Genomic DNA, 19,843 nt, shown 5'->3' on the forward strand with positions numbered 1-19,843 from the left:
TTTTAAAGAAAACAAGATGGAATCAAGAAGAAATTCTCCTGTGCTGTTACGTAAAGATTGATCTCTAAAGTGCTGAGGGTTTGAGTTTACAGCGTCTGTAACTGGAATTCGTGAATTTGAAATTCAGTGTTAGCTCCTCTGAGACTGCCGTTTGTGCTGTGCCGCCAACGCTGCCACACGTTCAAAGCAGCTCACTTTTAGCCCTTTCCTTGCTGGAAAGCTTTCTGGGTTGGTCTGTGTTATATTTTCCTTTAATTCCAAACTTACACCTTTGAGTTCGAATTTACCAAACTGCATGTATCCTTCCAGCCTAAAACGTGGGAGAGTGGCTCTGGTAAATAAGTGCAAAGACTCGGTGTCAGAGCACGCTGAGGTCAGGCGTTGGAACTGAGTTATTCTGTGCTGTGTCTCTAAGGGGTCTCCTGAAAAGATGCAGGGCCTTGCTGCCTGCAGCAGTTGGTCGGTGGAAACAATTTGAGACCTCCTAAGTCATCTGTGGGATCAGCAGAAATGTCAGCTGGAGAAGATGCTTGGAGATCTTGTATTGATAAACTCCCAAATGTCCATCTATTAAAAGCAGCCTTTAGCCCTCAGGTATTGGCTTAGTAACAGGGCTTGTCCTGTAAATCCAGTTTCCCTGTGTGTTCCTGGAAGGCACCCTTGGGCTCCCCAGGGACCATGGTAAGAAGCAGTTGAGAAATGCTTCTACCATTGACTGAATTCCCATAGGATGAAGAGTATGTTAACACACCGGGAGAGGCTCAGCTTAGTAGAAAAGGCCAACCAAAGTGCTACTCCCAGTGTGATTTGGGTCTAAAAGTCAGATGAAGGGGAGTAGGAAGATATTGGTCAGGCAGAGTTCTCTGCAAGTGTCCTTCTCCCAGAATAACATGGGGATGAGCAGGGCTGGGCAAGGAAGGCAGTGAGACCTGTTGTGCTGTCACAAACTCTATCCAAGGTCCTCCCACCCAAAGAGAGTGGGAAGAGTCCATGTTCCTCCGTGTGGTTCTCCCTGACTTGGAAAGTGCGCTGTGAGGAGATGGAGAAGAGCAGGAGGTGTGTCGGGGGCAGAGTGTACGAGTGTATGATCAGTAACACGTGCAGCTCAGGCCTAAAAAGATCTGGGGGGCAAAGTACACCCCGTTACCATTGATGCCTCTCTGTCCCAGGGGTGCAGGTGGGGGACTGCAGAAAGAGGGTGGTTTGTGGAACCAGAGGCACACGAACCATAGTCCTGTTTCTTGTTGAACACAGAGACAATCGTACATACGGAAGCTCTGGAGATTACCATTCTGAGGCACTATTGGGCTGTGCAAGTCTATGTTTACCCCAGCTTGAACAGACAAATGAATATGACTAAGCTTTGTAAAGACTTAGTGGTAAACCTCTGCTGTTGTTTTCTTCTGGGCATTCAAAAGTCCAGAAAATTATTCCTTTGCAAATCTGATTTTTGGTGTCAGCGTGTGAGAAAAGTGAGATTGCTATCGGACTAGTAAGCTGAATAAAAGAACAAGTAGCACTGTATCTTCTCAGCTAGTATCTCAAATGGCTATTCCTTGGGTAGATTTATTACACTGTCTCTAGTATATTGTATGTGTATTTCACCCCCTGTGCCCCCTGTATTTGACAGGGGGTGACTTGGGGACTATGAGCTGTGTTTTCTCACGGTGTGACCCACAGGCTTTTGGTTTTTCATGTCCCCTTAGTCACCAGACCTGGCTGGACAAAGGGACCTCCTTCCTTTTAGGTGCACCAAATTGACCCTGTCATGCTGGCTTTGAGTCGTTGCACAGGTCCTTCAGATTCCTTTCTACCCCACAGAGTAGGCCCTCCTGAACGTTGCTGGTCCCTTCAGGTGGGTGTGCTGGGTCTTGCCAACAGTCCAGCCTACACAAACCCTCCAGTGGTATGGCTGGGAAGGAACCTCCGCTGTCTCCTGCAGCATGAGCTCCTGGTGATGGTTTGTCTTGGGCTGATTTCTCATGGGGATCCAGTATGGCCCTGCCAAGAGTAAGGCATCCGTTTTGCCTTCCGCTAAATTCCCTGGTAATTCTGCCCAAAATAAGCTTGGTGTTTTCTACTACTTGATAACCCTTCCTGAGAACTAGCTGTATCCTAGGGTGCTGCCTGGGGCTGCCCGCTGTCCTCTGCTGTATGCAAGAGCTTATAAAAACAAAAGCTCTCCAGCAGTGTGAAGGTGCAGCCCTGAAGTGCCCCAAGGCTGCTCCATCCCCAGCAAAAATCTCCAGGATGATCCATCATCCCACTTCATCAAGTAGGAGGTGGCACTTGGGATACATCAGGCGTCTCATTTGGGGAGCTGATGTTCAACAGGTGCCTTGTGTGTCCTTGGTATGGTGGCTTTGCTCTCAGGTCTGCAGGACATTGCTGATGGTTTCTGCAGACACAGGTTCTTTTGCAGAAGTTTCTTTACCAGGACTTGTACAGCTGGGGCCGTTACCGGCGCACAGCCCCACAGCGCGTGTGCTGGTGCTGGGTTTCTGGTGAGCTGGTTCCATAGAATTGAGGGCTTTTATCTCCGTGGTAAAGTCTGAATTAGCTTTCTGCTGAAGCGCAAGCAGGCACCAATGTGTACCAAGGAATAGTATTACTTTGTAAATTAATATGTTAATGTAGTAGCAGATTCCCAGCCCTTAACAGCAGGAGACTGGCGATAGGTTTATAAACATCAGTGAGGGATTTTATTCATCTAGGCAAGATAACAAGACAGAACAGCCCCGCACTGAAAGTATGGGAAAGGGTCTGTGCCCCTTCTAGCTTTGTCTTTGCCATCCTCCCCCCAGAAACCCATCCCTCTCACTCTCTCTGCCACTACATAAAGCACGATTCCATTTCACAGTAATCATAAATTAATTTTGAGCCAGCAGCCCCTTGCAGAGCCAGGCAGAGGTGCGGAGGGAGAAGCGGCACAGAGCCATGTGAGGAGCGCTGGAGGCTGCGGTCGGGAAGATGTTTGCTGTTTCACTCAAGTGTCGGCTCGGGGTGGTGAGACGGAGGAATAAAGGTACACAGAGAGTGGAGCGGCTGGCTCCTGCCTGCGAGGGACATGGAGGGGGGCTCACTCGAACCTTTACTTTTTCTCAGCTGAGCAGGAGGAGGAAGCTACATCATCCGTGATTGATTTTCGCCCTTGATATGCATTGGTGGGGGGAGTAGGATTATCTTGCTTTCTTGCATGGTGTATATTTTTCAGAGGTTGTTTGGTTTTGTTTTTTTTCCTGTTGACTCTCTAGATTTTTATTCTCTCCATCTGCCATGGTTTTTATTGCAGTAAAGTAGATTCAGGTGTGCCTCAGTCTCACAAGGTTTCCCTCCTCCCATGCAGGAGCTGTTACTTTGCAGGGAGAGGCACTTGGGTGTATGCTGGACCCCACCAGACTGTTTGGGAACCCTGAGGTCTGTCCCTCCCCGCACTCCTATGAGGGGATGGGTTGAAAGGATGAGAAACCTGGGAGGATAACGGGGAGAAAATAAACTTTGAGAAGATGTGAGGAGCAGCAATATTTTAAGTCTATGTCCAAGTAATTTAATCTGAGACAGGACAGAGTTTCTGTTCTCACAATCCTGCAGTGTTGCATGTGATGAAAAGTAAAGAAGTTTTTTGTGCCAGATTGTGATGCCGGGGTCCCTCGCCCCCCGTTTAGTTGTGTGAGTGTTAGATGGTCTCTAAACTTCTGTGGTGGAGGTTGCTGTGACTGCAGACTCCCAGCTGCAAGGTGCTATGCAGCCAGTGTTCAGCCCCGTTGCTGTTGCCTTTGATTTCTGAAAGGTTTGCATTTTAATGGGGCCTGGAGCCGTCGCTAACTGCTGGGGGCTCTGCGCTCTGTGCAAGCCCTTACTGCCAGCGGCACTCCTGCAGCAGATCAAAGTCCTTTGGTGTAAAGGAAGACAACCTGCATTTTTATGGGAACCTCTAAAGAACAACAGCTTTTAGGGGGTCGGTGTAGGATATTATTGATTTCAGGCTTCACTGAATGTGTAAACTTGGTTACCCTCACTTGAGGAGAGAGACTTACTTGCCAGTGCAGGGTACTGTGTGTTGATACATGGGAGCTCTGTCGGGACACTGACAGGTTCAGAACTTTGGTAGCAAAAGGAAGGGCCTGAACAAAATGCATGTGTTTCTGACGTGGACTAGACCTTAAGTCTGGGGCACAATTCCTGTGCGTGACTTGCCTAGTGCGTAAAAATGTGTTTGCTCAGATCAGTGTTGCAATTCCATGGGACAAGCCTGAGTATAGAGCAGAGCCTGAGGACTGCTACTCTTGCTGTCGGTTATTGGGGTGCTAAGAGAGCAAGGGAACATGTGGGTTATGATTGCCTTACTGTGCTCCTTCCTGGAGTGTGTACAAACAGTGCTGGGCATGCAGAGGCATCAGTAAGATAGTCTCTTGTGCTCCTTGCTGCACATAAGGGCATGTTCACCCTGGGGTTACCATCCTGCTGTGGCAGCCTCAGAGCTGAGCTTATTTCAGATGGATGAATTTGTATTTGGCATCATTTGCCTTTGACAGTTTACGCTGGTGCTTCTTTCTTTCTTCTCCCTGGTTTGGGGACTTCATGGGCTTTGCTCTGCACTGGAGGAGTTTCGTGTTCTCCATCAAACAGGGTAGCACAGGCAGGATTCCCACCTTCCAGAGTGATGGCTGGAAGTGCTTGGATCAAATGCACCCCTGGGGCCCTTCTTAGTGGGGAGACACCAGGAGAAGATTTGGTGCCCTGTTAGCTTTTCCAGTTCTTTTTCCCTGGCATGCTTTTTTGCTCAAGCATCCCAAAGGAATTGACAATAGTATTGTAACTTGAGGGGTTTTTTCTTCTGCAGTTTTCCAGGGAACTCAGGAAAGACTGTTCTGACAAAGGGAGAGCAAGTGCATTTGTGCCTGTAAAACACTGTGAAAATGCAGCCTGAAATTGCAATAACGGTTAAAGAAATGATATCCCTGTACTACCTGATCAAGTTTCAGTAGCCTTGGTTGACATATTTAGAATTGACTTAAATCACCTGCATTTTTTAGTGACAGATTTAAATGTGAGAATCACTAATCCAATGCTAAATTGCACAGCTTTGATCAAGGATTAAACTGAGCTGGAATTGGCTTTTGGGAGTAGAGCTTTGAAATGAACAGCCAGAGAGACACGTTGTTACTAGTCTTCTATATTTTGGGACAGCTGATGTTTAAAGTACATCCCCAAAAGATTGAGCAAAAATACATGATGGCTAGGCACTGTTGCTGCCAGAATGAGCCCATCGTGACTGGGCAGCAACCAAGGGCAGGAGCTGGTATGAATTATGCCAGCAAGTAATGAACTCTGCTGTATTTCCCATCTGTGAATGCTCAAAACCTAGCTATCTGTTGCATCCTAGGAGATGGTCAGGCCTGATAAAATAATTTGTTATTTGGCACTAAAAATCCCCGCTACCTTTGTTTTGAAGAGAGAAAGGATGACATAATGAAGGAGTCTGCAAAGAGATGTGTGAAAGAGGGTGGCAGATACCCCAGCCCAGGTATCTGTCTGCCCTCTGGTCCAGGCATTGATGTGACCCTGTGTCCCAAAAACATGAGCTCTGCCTGGCTCTGCAGCTCTATGCTTGCTAGGGGAGATACTCCTGCTAAAAGTTGATTGTCATTTAATTGTAAGGTAATGTGTTCAGATCTTAGCTATGGTGGCTGCCATTAGGTTTGTGTAGTTTTAAGTTTAAACACTGTCACAGAAATGAGGATCGATCTCCCTGCACTAATTGTTACACTCTACTTCATCACGGACCCCTTCCCACAGGCTGGCACTTCTTAGGTAAGCTTTCCCCCAATTCTTTGCTTTCTGCTATATTTTCTTTTCCTTCTCTGAAACTCCAGCTGCTCCTCCTCAGCTAATCCCCTCACTTCAGAGAGAAATTCTTGCTTTTGGTCTTCTTAGATTCCCACTTTCTTTCTCTCACTGAGCCCTTGAGCTTTTCCTGGCGCAGGGAACACTCACAGTTAATCCAGCAGGCATTCATTTGGCTGGCCAGGGGCAGGCAGCACTTCCCTGCCCTTGGCTCTGCAGCTGCCTTTGGCCAACATCAGCTCGTACAGCTGTAGGGCTCCTCGCTCCTCTTCAAGGTCCCTTGATCCTCTGCACAAGGGGCTATTGAAACCCCCAAGGAACGAGCAGTCACTTGTCCAATACAGTAATTAAAATTTCCTCAGTATTAGTGGGTTTTTCCACTGGAAAAGCTAAACTACACTCACAAATGCTGTGGATGTAATGTAGCAGTGCCTGTTCGAAGGGTCATGGCTCCCTGTGCCTGTGTTACTACCACGCGTCCTGCTGCTGCGATTTCTATACGGCCATGCCTGACGTTCAGCTGAGCTCAAATTGGACTATTTGGAGAGTGGTGGCTGGTGGTTGCCTTCCCTGCTAGACCCAATTACCGCAGCAAATCAACTGTATATTATAAATAAGTAAACAGAAGTGGTGGAGATCCTAAATCATTAACCAGATACATGTGTCTGCCTGAAAAGTAGCAAATGAGGCAATCTAAAGGCGCCCTCACTGTTTCTTCTGCTTTCCAAAGCCTGAAGCCCAAGGGAGAGGATGCTCTGCAAGAGCTCGTGAGACCAGGAGTTGCCAGAGCCACCAGCAATACACACAGAGGGGCCTGGACCCCCCTGCTGTGGTGGAAGAAAAAACTTGGTTACTTGGTGTGAAATGCTGAAGCTTAAAATGTGTTTACTTTTGTCCACTCTTAATTTTTCCAAGTATGTGGTATGAACAGTGTTAGAGTACTAAAAGCCATTTTACTGTTACTTTGTCAAAAGTAATTTGGAACATGCCAGGCATCAAAATTTTTAAAAGAAAATATATGTACTGCTTTTCTTTTACTTACCTCTGTGTTTTTCAGCCTTTTAAGCTTCACTGAGTCATGTTTACTACCTTTTTTCATTCTTTCTTTTTTTTTTTTTTTTTGACTAGGTGCTTTCTTTTACTTTTTGTTTTTCCTCTGTTGTGTTTGAATGGGAACTGAGAAAATAAGTAAGCAAAGAAAAAGCATCCTGAAAACCCCAGGAAGAAGCTAGAAGAATGCGTTCAGAAAAACTGTCAAATAGCATGAGACTTGCAATAAAATTTCCAGTTTTAGCACAGCAGCTTTTATGTTGAGATCTTGTGTGTGTAGGCATCCTGACTTGTCCTTTAGACATAAGTTAATGCGTCCTGTTTGGTGTAGGAAGATGTTCAGTTTTATTTCCATGTTTTTGTTGTGAACAGTGTTGTGGAAGTAAATCCCAGGAATCAGGAACAAGCTCTTGTGCCATGTCACCTTGTTTGCTGTACCGCAGTATCGCACCATAAAGCATCCTGGCCACATTTCATAGCAGGGAGTGTTTCTGTGACAGTTCACCAAAAGATTTGCTAGCTGCACAAAACCAGGGATGTTTTGGATCTCTTGTTGACAAGGAGGGGCGAAAAAGGGTAAGCAGGTAAATTGTTTCTATCCTGTGGTGGGGTGCCAAATCCAGGGCGCCACACAGTGAAGTGTTAAGAGTGCAAAGTCCTACGGAGCATCTATTCCTGGAGGTGGCAGCAGTTGTTATTACTGCGTTTATCCTCTAGGCCTGGGGTAGCCAGTAAAACAAAGCAGTTTTTATTTAGCACATGGGCAACCAGCACACAAAGCCAGGCTTCTCCCCAGAAAGCAGCTGTGGTGGGGAGGTTGAGCCCATGGTCTCAGAAACCCAAGGCTGAGCGCGCCGCTATAGCCCTTGCTTGGCCACCTTTTCTTTAGGATGATAGTTGCCTCCTAGGATTTATCCTCACCTGCATGTTTCATAGCGGAGGACATCTCTGAGGCTGCTGCGGTGAATATTTATGGGGTTGTTCCTTCTGCACCAATGAAAGCTGGGCAGCGGTGAACACAGGAAAGCTCCCTAAGCCCAAACCACCGAGCTGGCAATGGCTGTGATTCCTCTTCTGTCGGCGTGGCTACGGTCCAGCCCTTTCAATATCTTATAATTCATGATTGGGCATGTTCTATTTATGTCTCCTAATGAAGCCCATTTTTCAGCCTGATGCTGTAGCATCCCCAGTGACTGTCACCTGCTCTGAGCGCTGCACAGCTCCTTCAACCTCAGCTCATCCCTCATCTTCCTCCCAGGCTCCAGCAGCACAGAGGATATTGGTCTCTTAGGGTGGAGATATATGTGTGTGTATATCTATCTCCCAAATATATATATATATTTATACATATAAAGCGCCTATCGCCACATTGAATGAAAAAGGGCCCTTGCAGCCCAGAGGTAAGTGATAAATCCTTGCAGGGAAGCTGGTGATCAAGACAGCGTCTCCAAGGTGGCATTAACCCTTCTTGCTGAAAAGGTACAGTGTGTGCTGGTATCCCAAGGGCAAATCCTGCCCAGATCCCGTGTGTGCGCTCTGTTGCAATAGGAGCGAAAGCCCACCTTGACTTGCCGTGAATACATTGAAGAAGCGCAGTCACATTGGCCCATGCAACAGGCATGCCATCCCTTTGCTGTGGTGTGCAGTGAGTCCCAGGCTGTTTCTGGAGTGGCTTGGCAAATTTGGGCTTTGTCCCTAGATGTAAACTACTGCAAAAAAGGGGTAAATTCCTTGTGCTGCTTGTGCATGCCCATGCATCCTTTCTGTTTTGTACATAAAACAGTGTGGGTTTTTTTGTGTATCTGTGTTATTAAAGCTAGGAATTGGGGTTGGGGACTCTTGATCCTTCCATTTATCTTATTGCAGTTAACAATTTGTGTGTGTTGGGGGTTTTAATGGGCATTTATTTCCTCTGTAATGACTGTCCTCGCTGTCCCAGTTGAGAATCTCACGAAAAGCCCAGGATGGCAAGAGCAAGCACTGGGGCACGTCAGGGCTAATGCAGGCTGGCGGTGCTTGAGAGGGCCCACGGACAGGAACAGTGAGGGGACACTGCTGATCAGTGTGGGAGTGGCACTGGCAGAACCATAGCAAACCGAAAAATTAGATTTTTAGACTGACCTGATTTCTCTTTGCATAGTGGGGATAGCGTTTGCCAAGAGATGGCTGATATTTAGGTGGCTAAAGGTGTAGATAGGTGCTGACTGGAAAAAAACCCAAAAGAACGAAAGAAAGAAAGAAACAAATGAAAAACCTTAAAAAAAATACCCAAGCTTCCTAAATATTTCCATTGTCTGATCCCTTTTCATTTCACAGCCTCTTGGGAAGACAGATGGACTTGCAGCCCAAAGAGGCAGGAGGTGTTGTTTCTGGCAAGGCTGTGTGAAGCTGGCAGAGGGGTTTCTGTGCCTCAGATAAGGACACTTCCCACCGTGTCTTGATGACCAGCAATTTCAAGAATTGGGAGGGAGATTTCTAGAGGTATTCTGAAGCTAGGAATTAACACCACCCTAATTCCAGTAGACACTAGGAGCCTAGACCAACTCAGAAAGCTGTTCCTTGATTCCCAAGACACTTAAAAACACCCCACCCACAAATCCCTGTTTCTTTAAACATCTCACTGAATGGGAAAAACCCAGGTGTTTAGGTGTCGTCCCCCCCCCCCCCCCCCCCCCCCCCAATTTAGTTGAACTGCTTGTCTCAAACTTTTTATTTTTCAGTCTATATGACTATTGTCACCAGAAATGGCTTTCAAAATCAGAAGAAAGGCAGTTTCTGCTTTCCTCAGGGAATACATAAATAATGGATTATTATTATTTCTTTAAAATAAAACTAGTTATTGGGTTTTTGATACGTTCCCTAGTGCCTGTGAGCTTGGGACGTGATCGGCACATGCTTTTTCTGGGGTGAGTAAATGGCACAAGACCGCAGCTCTTGTTGGTGAGGGGTGGCATACGGTTCCCAAATAATGTGGAGAGCCCCTTCCAAAGATAACCTGGCCCTTTACTGCTGCGTGAGGAGACTGCCAGATCTGTTACCTGGCTGTAATTAGGAAGCAGAGAGCCTGCTCAGGAGTTGAGAGAAGCCCGTTAACGAGGATGGGGTAAATGAAGAGCAATGAGCTAATGGCAGAGTGGAGCGATAAGAAATGCTGGTTGAAGGATGATTGCTGCTACGGGTGATGCACTGTTTCATGGGGTGGCACCAAGGGGACAGACATACCTCCCAATTCCCACTTCATCATCAGCTTTTGCTATCTAATTAAGATCCACGTGATATTCTCAGGGTTTTACCTCCTGGGGTTGTTGGGTGATGGCAAACAACATTTCCATCTCTTGTGGTAGCAAGGAAGAAACATGAAAACATAGTTTTTATAGCCCCAGAAGATAAATGGTTGCCTGTCTTAGGCAGGCAGACTGTGATTTAATGCTAAGCTAAAGGTGGGAGGGAGAACAGGGAGACCTGACTACTCCTGAGCACTGATTTTGACTTTATACCTGACTTTGTCTCAGCCCCTTCCCCCGTCAGGTCTCTCATAACTCACCTCCAGGCATATCCTCCCTCTGTCCTTGGGCAATGGGTTTTTTATTGATCCTGTATTGTGCACGATCGCCAGCCTTGCAAATTAAAGGCAGAACTTGACAGGAAGACAAGGAGGGCTGATGCTGTTGGGACCGTTTGCCATGGCTCCAGTTGATGGGCTCCCTGTGAAGGGCTGCAGGGCGGCTGCAGCAGTGGGCAGCCTGGACGATGGAATCGAGACCTTCAAAAGCAGCCTTGAGGAGTAATTTTAATAGTACTGGCTGTACCCTGCTCATAAATTTGTTTTTATGCTTCTCTTTTGCTGACTTAGAAATATGAATGGGGCATGGCGTGTGGGAAGTCATTTGCCACTGTATTGCTGAGAGGTCTTGAAAGGTGTTGTAGATCCTGTTATCGATCAAGGCTTAAGTGGTTGGGTTTGTCCATTGGGTGCAGGGCCTCGAACACCACCCTCTGCTCTGTGTGTCCCCTGGCACAAGGGCATGTTGCGGTGATGTGTGGGCAGCCCCTCAGGCTGGGAAGTGCTGCTGGTTTGTATCTCTGGCTTGCAAGCTCAGCCAGGTGGTTTTGGAGAAAAGCTTCCTTGACTCAGATGACATTTAATTTGCTTTATCATATAGAGAAAAATCACGCCTTGAATTTGGAAAGCTATAGAAGGTCCACGAGGTCACTGCTGGCCAATGTGTGCAGTGTGTGAGAGAAAGAAACGTAAATTCAGATGATAGTATAGTTTGACAATTGCTGTTTAACTATTTTTTAAAATAAAACCTAGTTTGCCAAAGTTTGTAAGATGCAGTGAGCTTAGGGTCAATATAAACAATATTATTTAATATTATTTCAGAATTATCATCTTTCTGCTTATAAGGTGTGTTTGAAGTTTCTCTGTTTGCATTGTATACAAGTCACCAGAGGGGGTTTGGATGTTAAAACTGTGGATCTAAAGGAAGTTGTTTTCCCTATTTAGTAATTGAGATACTTTCCTCCTGACTCCACTCCTTACATACTGCTATGTGAGATTTTTGCCTACTTCTAAGTCACAAATAGTACACAAAGCAGTGTGAAAGCCAGCATTTAAAATGGGTGGGGAAATACCTTGATCTCCTATTCTCCTGTGCCAGTAGAGCCTTTTATCTTGTGGCATCTCTTCCCTTGTGTACAGGCATTTAACTGTGCGTACTCACGGGGATGTGCCAAATCACACTACTTCATTTATTTTGGAACTGACAGGGGATCTGTAGTAGGTCTGTCTGGAGGCCAATCTGCTCCTGTGCCCCAGGGCCATGTCAAGGAAATTTGGGGTTTTTTTAGCTCTGTTAAACTTCTCAGTTGTTTTGTTCTCTCAGTGTGGCAGGAAGTACTTTTGTTTTAATTGTGAAGATCCACCCAAATTTGATAGAATTGAAAGTCTAAAATCACCCCGTGGGCACCCTCAGTAAATTTTGTATAATGCAGTTTTTGCTCTTTGTGAAAGTCTTAAAATTTAGGGCTCCCACCAGGCTTCTCTGTGCCCCCAGTGTGACATCTGAAGCAACTAGACAAAATTATAACCCCCTATCAGTAAAAATGATTTTTTTCCTTAACTACTTTCTGTTGTATTCAACTACAGAATTTTTATCTTAAATCCCCAAATCAGATGCTAGAATGGCAGGAACTCAAGTTACCTACAGACTGATGTTACTAGTAGAGGATGTTCTATATCCCTGCTGGCAGATCTTGGCTTTCTGTCCTGTCTCAGTGTAAATACCTGGTAAGAAACTAGGCTTTCACTTCATACTTTGATGGAATAACTTTGAATGGTAATGGATAAAATGAAATAGCTTTATTAACTAACAAAATATCTTAATAATGCATTGCGGAAGAGTGAGAGGACAATAATCATGTGAACTGAGGTTTCAGTGTTCTGGCTCAGGTAGAGTCCTAGAGATGATAACAAGGCTACATATTAGCGAAGTATAAAGCTCTGTATTTTAATTTATATTTTTGTAATCTGGCCAAAAAAAGATGGGTTTATGAGTTACAAACAGAAAGCTAAACAACATTGGCTCTTGCTGTTGGCTAAAATTCGGTTCATTTTTCAACCGGTTCCAGCAAATGTGGTGGTCACCAGCTGCTCTCTTAATGCAACAGTTAGCTAATAACAAGAAGTGCTGCTCCAGCTTTCTGCTCCGTCCCTGGTACCTTAAGCTCGTTTAGCTTGGGTAAAAGGGAGCGATCTGTCTCCTTGCAGAGTGTGTTGGGATGGGATCTGGAGAGGATCCCTCCATTCACTTTGCTCTCTGTTCTAGGAGCTAGTTGCATCCCACTGTACTCAGGGGAAGGAAAATAGCACCATTGGGTTAAGTCCTCGGTGGTGGTTGTGAAATATTTCCATTGTTTTCTTTCAATAGGGCTTTATAAAAACATTTCTCTAAGTGTTCCGTGTTGTGCATTTGAGGCTCTGGGTCCAACACTGGAGTCAGGGTTGTGTCCTTGCCCAGGCTGGCAGCCTAGTGCTGAACTTTTCTCTTCATGGTTTCGCTTGGATCCTGAGGGTTATTGTAACCTAGTTTTTTATGAGCTATTTCCTTTTCTCTCCTTGCTCTTTTTGCTTTATGGAGTATAGCCAGATTAATCACAGAAAGCTGTGGAAATCAATGGCAGTGTGTAATTCAGGGCGTAATAACTGATAGTGGGAGGGCGCAGGGGAAGGGTTGTGCTCCTTACAAAATCGCCACATGATTTATCAATCCCCAAGACATCTGTCTGCATTTCCTTCTTTACAATCTATTTCAGGAAACACAAAACCAAAGGGAAAACTAACTGCCTTTTCAAATAAATGGTCTGTCTTCACAACAAATACTCCCCTTCTCTCATCGGAGTGCATTGGACTGTGAAGGAAGAGTCATGAGATAATGTTTTCTTCTCACACACACTCTTTTTTTCCACTGAGAAAACATGCTTGAGCAGAAAATGAGTGCTTTGGACATTTGTCCAGAGTCTTGCAGCAGTTTGCTTCATACTATTGCTATTGCTGTGACTGTGCTGCCTTGGATAGATCATCATCCATTGCACTGGGGCCAAACACCAAATAAAAGAATAAAGCGATTGAACCCCAAAACTTACTGAAATGTCTGTGTGTGAGTATACTTTTCACCAAGGTACCCCAGCCTAAACATGAAGTTACCAGAGACTCAGCTTTTTCTGGGAGAAGATGTAGCTTTTTTTATTCTGCTGACCAGCATGTAACCAAGAGGATATAGCATCCTTTTTCAGTCAAAAGATTTGCACATAGTTCTTATGGTCCATCTGTCTGTGTCCCCCTCACCTGGCTGGCTTATATCTTGTTTTGCTTGAGATATGTTTGCATATCTTTCAAAGTTTTGGGAAGTTAGGATTGTAACTGATACGTCTGGCAGTGAGGAAGGCAGCGTCTTTCTCCCCATCTAATTTCTTCCCAGGTCTATTGCAACCCATGTGAGTGGTCCAAGACATGGAGGTAATTGAGATATTTTTTTTTTTTTAGTTAAAAGGGAAAGTCAGAATCCAGAGGTCTGCAGGATCTGTAGTGTTTTGATATACATGCCATTAGAAACTCCTTCCCGAGACCAGAATGAGCTTTCTAACCTCAGTCAGACTAAAGGGAAAGAGACAGTTCCCTGAGAAACAGGCAATGCCTGGGTGGTCAGGACATTCGCATGAGCAAAGAGATCGCAGCTCAGATCCCTTATGTGCCTGATTTTGATCTGGAGCTGGAATTGGCATCTCAGGTGATTTTAGGTTATCAGCTATGATACATACAGCCTCTGTATCATCACAGGGGAAAAAAAAAATAAATCAGTTTTTGCAAGTCAAAAAAATCTTTCCCCCCTCAGATCTGCTGCCGGTGCAAGAAGAAATGCACATAGAGATATAACTCCAATAGCACAGGTGTCTCTTCCTGAAGTAATTCTTCCTCTGCCTGTAAGTGAGGGCTCCAAGACTGAGCATCAGTTTATCCAGTATCTGTTCAGTGATCCCAGCTGGAAAATAAAATAGTAGCCAGTTAGTTTACTTACCAGCCACTGTCCTCGTGTGTTAGCAACACCTGTGGTCTTATATCGCAGAGATACCGGCAAGGTCTTTTCTTTGACAAAATCAATGCAGGCTGGCAAAACAGGAAGAAATAACTCCTTTTTGTTTCTATGATATGTAGTTGAACATTCATAAAAATGAGACGTCTTCAGAAAGCAAGGGATTTAAACAGTAATGATTCACTGTCTGTGTTTCTCCCGTAAGGAAAGCATTGCTTCCCTGAGCAGTTCATTTCTTATGCATTTTCTTTCTTTGAATCTGTTCTCGTGTTTTCTGATGAATTCCCTTCCTGCCCTGGAAAGAGCTATTGCTTACAGTTTTGTCTTCAAGCAATGATCATAATAACAGCTATTAAAATGACTCAAGAAATTCAGGTACTAGGGCACCTGCTTTTATACATTCCTTTCTGGGAAGAAAACCTGAAGAAATATAGAGGGGATAAAACAGACTGATTTGAACAACAAAAAGCAATTCAAACATCCCTCACAGGATAAATTAAGGTGATTGCAGTGTTTCGGATATATTTTTCTTGGATAATAGTCAAGAGCTGAGCTTTTGTTGATATAGTTCAGGCTTTGTATGTGTGTCTGACTAAGGTGGTATCACTTCGTGCGGTGGAGGAGGCTGGATTTAGGTTGCAAGTAGCACAGCAGACGTGCTGATGGTTAAAGCCTCAGTAGCAAGGTCCACCCTGATTTTGGGAACCTCTGGGGGTAAAGTAAGCCATGCACAGCCCCTGACCCTGCAGGATATCCATATTACTGCTGCTAAAGGCAGAGGGATGAGCTGCAGTCTTGAGCTCCTGCTCCCAGTACTGTGTAGGGACATACCCCATGAGAGAACAAGAGCTTGGTCCCTTTCCCATTTCTGGGCATCAGATGAAATTCAACCCAAGGACTGGATATTATCAGCCTTAAAGCTTTTGGGGGTGCACGTGAAGAGACCCGGAGGTATTAACAGTGGAAAGAAAGCCCTTTGCCGTGTTTGTTTTACCGTCATGTCACACAGTCCTGCTTTTGGAAGGGGGGTGTGTGTCAAGATGCTGGTTTTTGGTGTGTGGCTCACTTGTCTGTGGAGGCAGGATCCAGGCCCCAGGTGCCCTGGCGTGGAGCACTTGGAGCCAAGAAGATTGATTGAGACAAATGAAACCCGTGAGGTAGGCGGAGACACAAAGTCATCAGGTGGCTGGTGTAAACATGTGCCGTGGTACTGAATTCAAGGACACTGTGTCAGTGTTGGCCTGGGATTTGCTCCAAGACCCATTTTCCGTAGCGGCTTATTTTCAAACTCTATTGGACGCCTCTGATTTGGCTTGGGCCTTTTGAAGCTTTAAAGTGTCGAGCTGGGTCTAAGTAAGGTTGTCCATCCAATGCTGCCTTTTCCCCAAAAAGAGCTGTGAAATTCTATCAAAGCTAAAGATCTCCAGAGGTGGCCTTGGGTCATAGGAGGAAGTTTATTCACACATGTCCTACTCCTGTATGGGTCAGAACCTGGATCCTCTGTGGTTGCTCCTTGGGGACCCATTTCGGGTCCGTGCTGAGTGTCTCCCCACCACCACTGCCGGAAGTGTGACTTTGAGCTGTGGTGCCAGGAGGGAGCCCAGAATGACCAGTCTGACCAGGGGGTTGATGTGATGGGACCAGTGGGATGATCTCCATCGCTGGCTTTAGCCATGTTCTTGGGAGATGTTGCAGTTACTAGCACCAGGTTGCCAGAACCCTGCCACACCCAGAGTATTTGCCAGCCCCTCCCTTTATCTGCCACTTCTACTGTAGCTTGGAGTAACAGATACTTCCATTTTGCAATAGCTGTACCACTTTTTTCCCCCTGCACGTAAGCATCAAATGCTGTTTGCTGAATATTTCACTTGTTCTTATTTGGACTGAAGGTTTCTGTTACCACTGGCCCTTAGGGGACCAATTTAGCTGCACTGAACCAGTTTTGGTGTTCAGTTCCTTCTTTTCAAAGAGCTGCTTTTCCATATCAGATCAACCCTTCATATGCTGGCATCTTCCACACTTCCAGCTCAATGAATGTTTAAAAAAGATATTTCTCCCTCCTGTCTATCCTCACACATACATATGCCTCTGCTGTCTAAATGCTGAGGGGACATGAAAGTCATGCTGAGAAGCGGGGGAGATTTTGATGTAAATGGTGTACCACCAGGGACACAACCTCGTTCTGGCTGAGTGAGGTTTTATGCACAGAAATGTAAAATATTCAGCCCATGTATCATTAAAGTGTTGTAGCAAAGCCTCTGCTAGTCAGCAAGTGCATGAGTAAATTCTGAATTGCTGACCATGTCTCAGCTCTCTGCCTCAACCTACCCTGTGGTATCGTCTTTTGCAATTGCAAACATGTCCTGCAGTATTCTGTTGTTTGTAGGGTTCTTGTCCCGAGTAAATCTTGCTGTCTTGTGGCTTTCATACCTGGATAGAGAAGCCTGCAAAAACCACTTTGTTCTCTTCCAGTCTTAGTAAGAGGTACAGACGGAGGAGGTAATTTCACAGTCCGTTGTGTTTGTCTGATAAAATACACGGGATTAAAGATAATATGGGTGTTTTGGTGCCTGTAGTATTACAAAATAATTCTTGGAGATTGGAAACGCATTAAGTGTGAGTATTGTTTTAGATTATGACTTTCCTTAGTTTAACAAAAGTTTGCATTGATGTCATGGTGGAGGAGAGAGGGCTCTGTGTTTTCTTACAGGGAATACTCAGAAGCATCATTTTGACTTCAGCACATGAGTCTTTTCATGAGGCTGGTGCCCTGCAATCACACAGGTGTTTTAGAAAAGCCCATCTCGCTGTCTTATTCGAATTATCTTCTCACACTCAGCTGCATAGGGATCAGCCTATTTGGACTTTACAGGATAAAGATACTGGAGCCAAAACAAACTCCTGGAGAGGATCTGCAAAGGTGGTGTATGCGTGTATCCTGAACTGTGTACAAATACCCCTAAATCCTGTATATTTCTTCTGGGCCATTAAACAGGATGCTTATTCCCCTTCAGATTGTAGCATCTGAGTGATGGATTGCAGAACTCTGCCGATTGCCTGACTATCACTTTAACTTCTCAAAGCCCTTTTGGAAGACATGGTGCTTTATAAGCAGAAAATAAATTTATTTAGAGTTTTTCTTGCTGTAGCTTCTGGCGCAATGGAGTCCAAATGGTCTTTTTCACCCTAGTTGGCACAACTTTTTCTCATTGTAGGATGGAAAAAACCTAATAAAGATAGGTCAATGGACTGCGATGTAGATGTTACTAATTAAGATCTCCGTTGCAAGCTGGTGTAACACAGCATCTATGCTGGGTTGGCTGGGTCTGGTGTGTGGTGTGCTGGGGAGGTATGCATTTTGATACTGGTACCGTGTAGTTGTGTCTTAGTACTAGTAGTATATCATAGCCCTGTAGTCTGTGCAGGAATATACTGCATGCAGGGTAATACAAAATTTCAGTGATTGAAATGTCTTGTCCTCAGCATGGCTGACTCAGTAGAACATCCAGGCGAGGCATTACGTGTGTTCATGTATTTCCCTTCCCGTCTTGTGCACAGGCTGTTATCCTCACCGGTTCCTGTTTACTGGACACCGCTGCTCAATTCTGCATAGTCAGACTGTGCTATGTAGGGATGGCACTGAAGCAGCATTATTTGTTTGCTTTTTCCATTCCATATGCATGTCCCCCCCTTCCCTTAAAACCACAAAGAGAGTGTGTGACATCACACAGAAGATCCCTGCCTGCACACTTGGGCTTGCAGTGACACCGAAAGCCCAGGACACCTTGCTCTCACAGTTCTTCCCAGTGCAAAACATGGCTCTGAACTGGTTCCATGCTTGGTGGCAAAGGAGGTGTCAAGCTGATCCCCAGTACAAGTCCAAGTAATCAAGGGCTGGGATCTGTTTATTTTATTTGTGGCATATTCTCTCGACTCTGGTAGTAAAGTTATTAAAATGAGGCTTGTCAGCACATTGAAGGGGGGGGAGGGAGGGGGCAGGGGCTTTGCATCTTTCATGCGGTTTGATCCTGCTCAGCTTGTTAACACTTAGTTGCTTCTGTGATTAATTATTTAGTCTTCTCCCTCGGCACTGGGGTATAATAGCGCAACCCCCAATTCTGCTGAGATTCACAGTTCTTTGCTTTTTCCTGCAAGCCCTTCCCGCCACCTCGAAGTACAGAGCAAGGAGGTCGGTGCTGCGGTGCTTAAAGAGCCCGTCAGCCGCCCGGGCTGCTGCTCGCCCTGCGGTCCTGCAGGTCCTTGCTGGCCAAGGACTGGGGCTCTGCCTGCAGGGAGCTGTCAGTCCCAGCTCATCCATGTGCCAAAGTCAGTGGGGAGAGCTGTCCCTGAGTGCCCTGTCCCTCCAAATACAGCCTTTCACTGCAATGTGTACTGGTGTGAAGGGGAGACATCAGAGGGGGCCAGCGCTGTCTCCAGGTGCAGTGAAACACAAGAATTGCACGTTGGAGGCAAACGTCAATAGAGAGATTTATCTGACATACCAGATTTGGTAGCCCCTTTCCCTTTTAGATACATTTTGAGCAGCTTTCAATTCAAGTTTTTGTAATCGTCAGGGAGTATCTTCTCCAGCCATTTGGTTTTGGGGGTGTTGCATCTTGCCTTGATTTGCTCTCCGAGGCTGTGTCTGAAAAGACATTTGCCAGTTCTCTGCACCCAGTGCTCAGGCATCCGCCTGCACATAGCAGTGCCTTGTGCCCGTGGTGGGGCAGGCATGGGGTGCCCCCCAAGCACGCTGCTGTGGTTAGGTGCGTGTGTGTGGATGGGTGTAGGGTGAACTTGTGCCCAGTGGGTGCTGTAGTTGCTATTAGTGGGGTTGTGGTTCAGAATGGGTGAGATGAATGCTTGCAACACCCAAACCACCACCTGCCCTCTGGGGCATCAGGGCCCATGGACCATATGCAGCTAGTGGCCCAGGGAGGGTTGGCAAGTCCCCCTGGCTCTGGAAGGCACCTTCCTCCCTCCCTGAGCATCCTCTGCTGTGCTTCCTGCTTGAAGCCTCGCTGCTAGGTAAGGCGAGGCCTGAGGTCTGAATAATTAGGAAGGAATTAGCTGTGTTTCTTTATGACATGGTCTCCCCAGTTCCTCTGATGTTTGCATCCTTCTCCTTTCATCTTGCACCTCTGTGGCAGGTGCCCTGCACAGCCGTGGGACGTGTGGGAGGCTGTGCTGAGGGGCAAGCAGGCACATCCCAGTGTAGCAGGGCTGGGAGCTGGTGCTCATGGCCCAGCCCTGCAGATGTGACTTGGAAGGTGTGAGTATGTCCTTCGCGCCGCTGCAAACTCCCTGCCTGCTGCTGGATGAGCCACCCTTCCTTCAAGTCTGTAAAATAGTGC

General features: G+C 46.0%; 1 protein-coding gene across 3 annotated transcripts in view; it reads left to right on the forward strand.

The window, feature by feature from the left end:
* The window catches only part of GRIP2 (glutamate receptor interacting protein 2), a 284,956-nt gene that overhangs the window by 149,203 nt on the left and 115,910 nt on the right, over window positions 1-19,843 (forward strand). The window lies entirely within an intron of this gene.

The sequence above is a fragment of the Falco naumanni genome, chromosome 4 (genome assembly GCF_017639655.2).
Source record: "Falco naumanni isolate bFalNau1 chromosome 4, bFalNau1.pat, whole genome shotgun sequence".
NCBI classification, from domain to species: Eukaryota; Metazoa; Chordata; class Aves; order Falconiformes; family Falconidae; genus Falco; species Falco naumanni.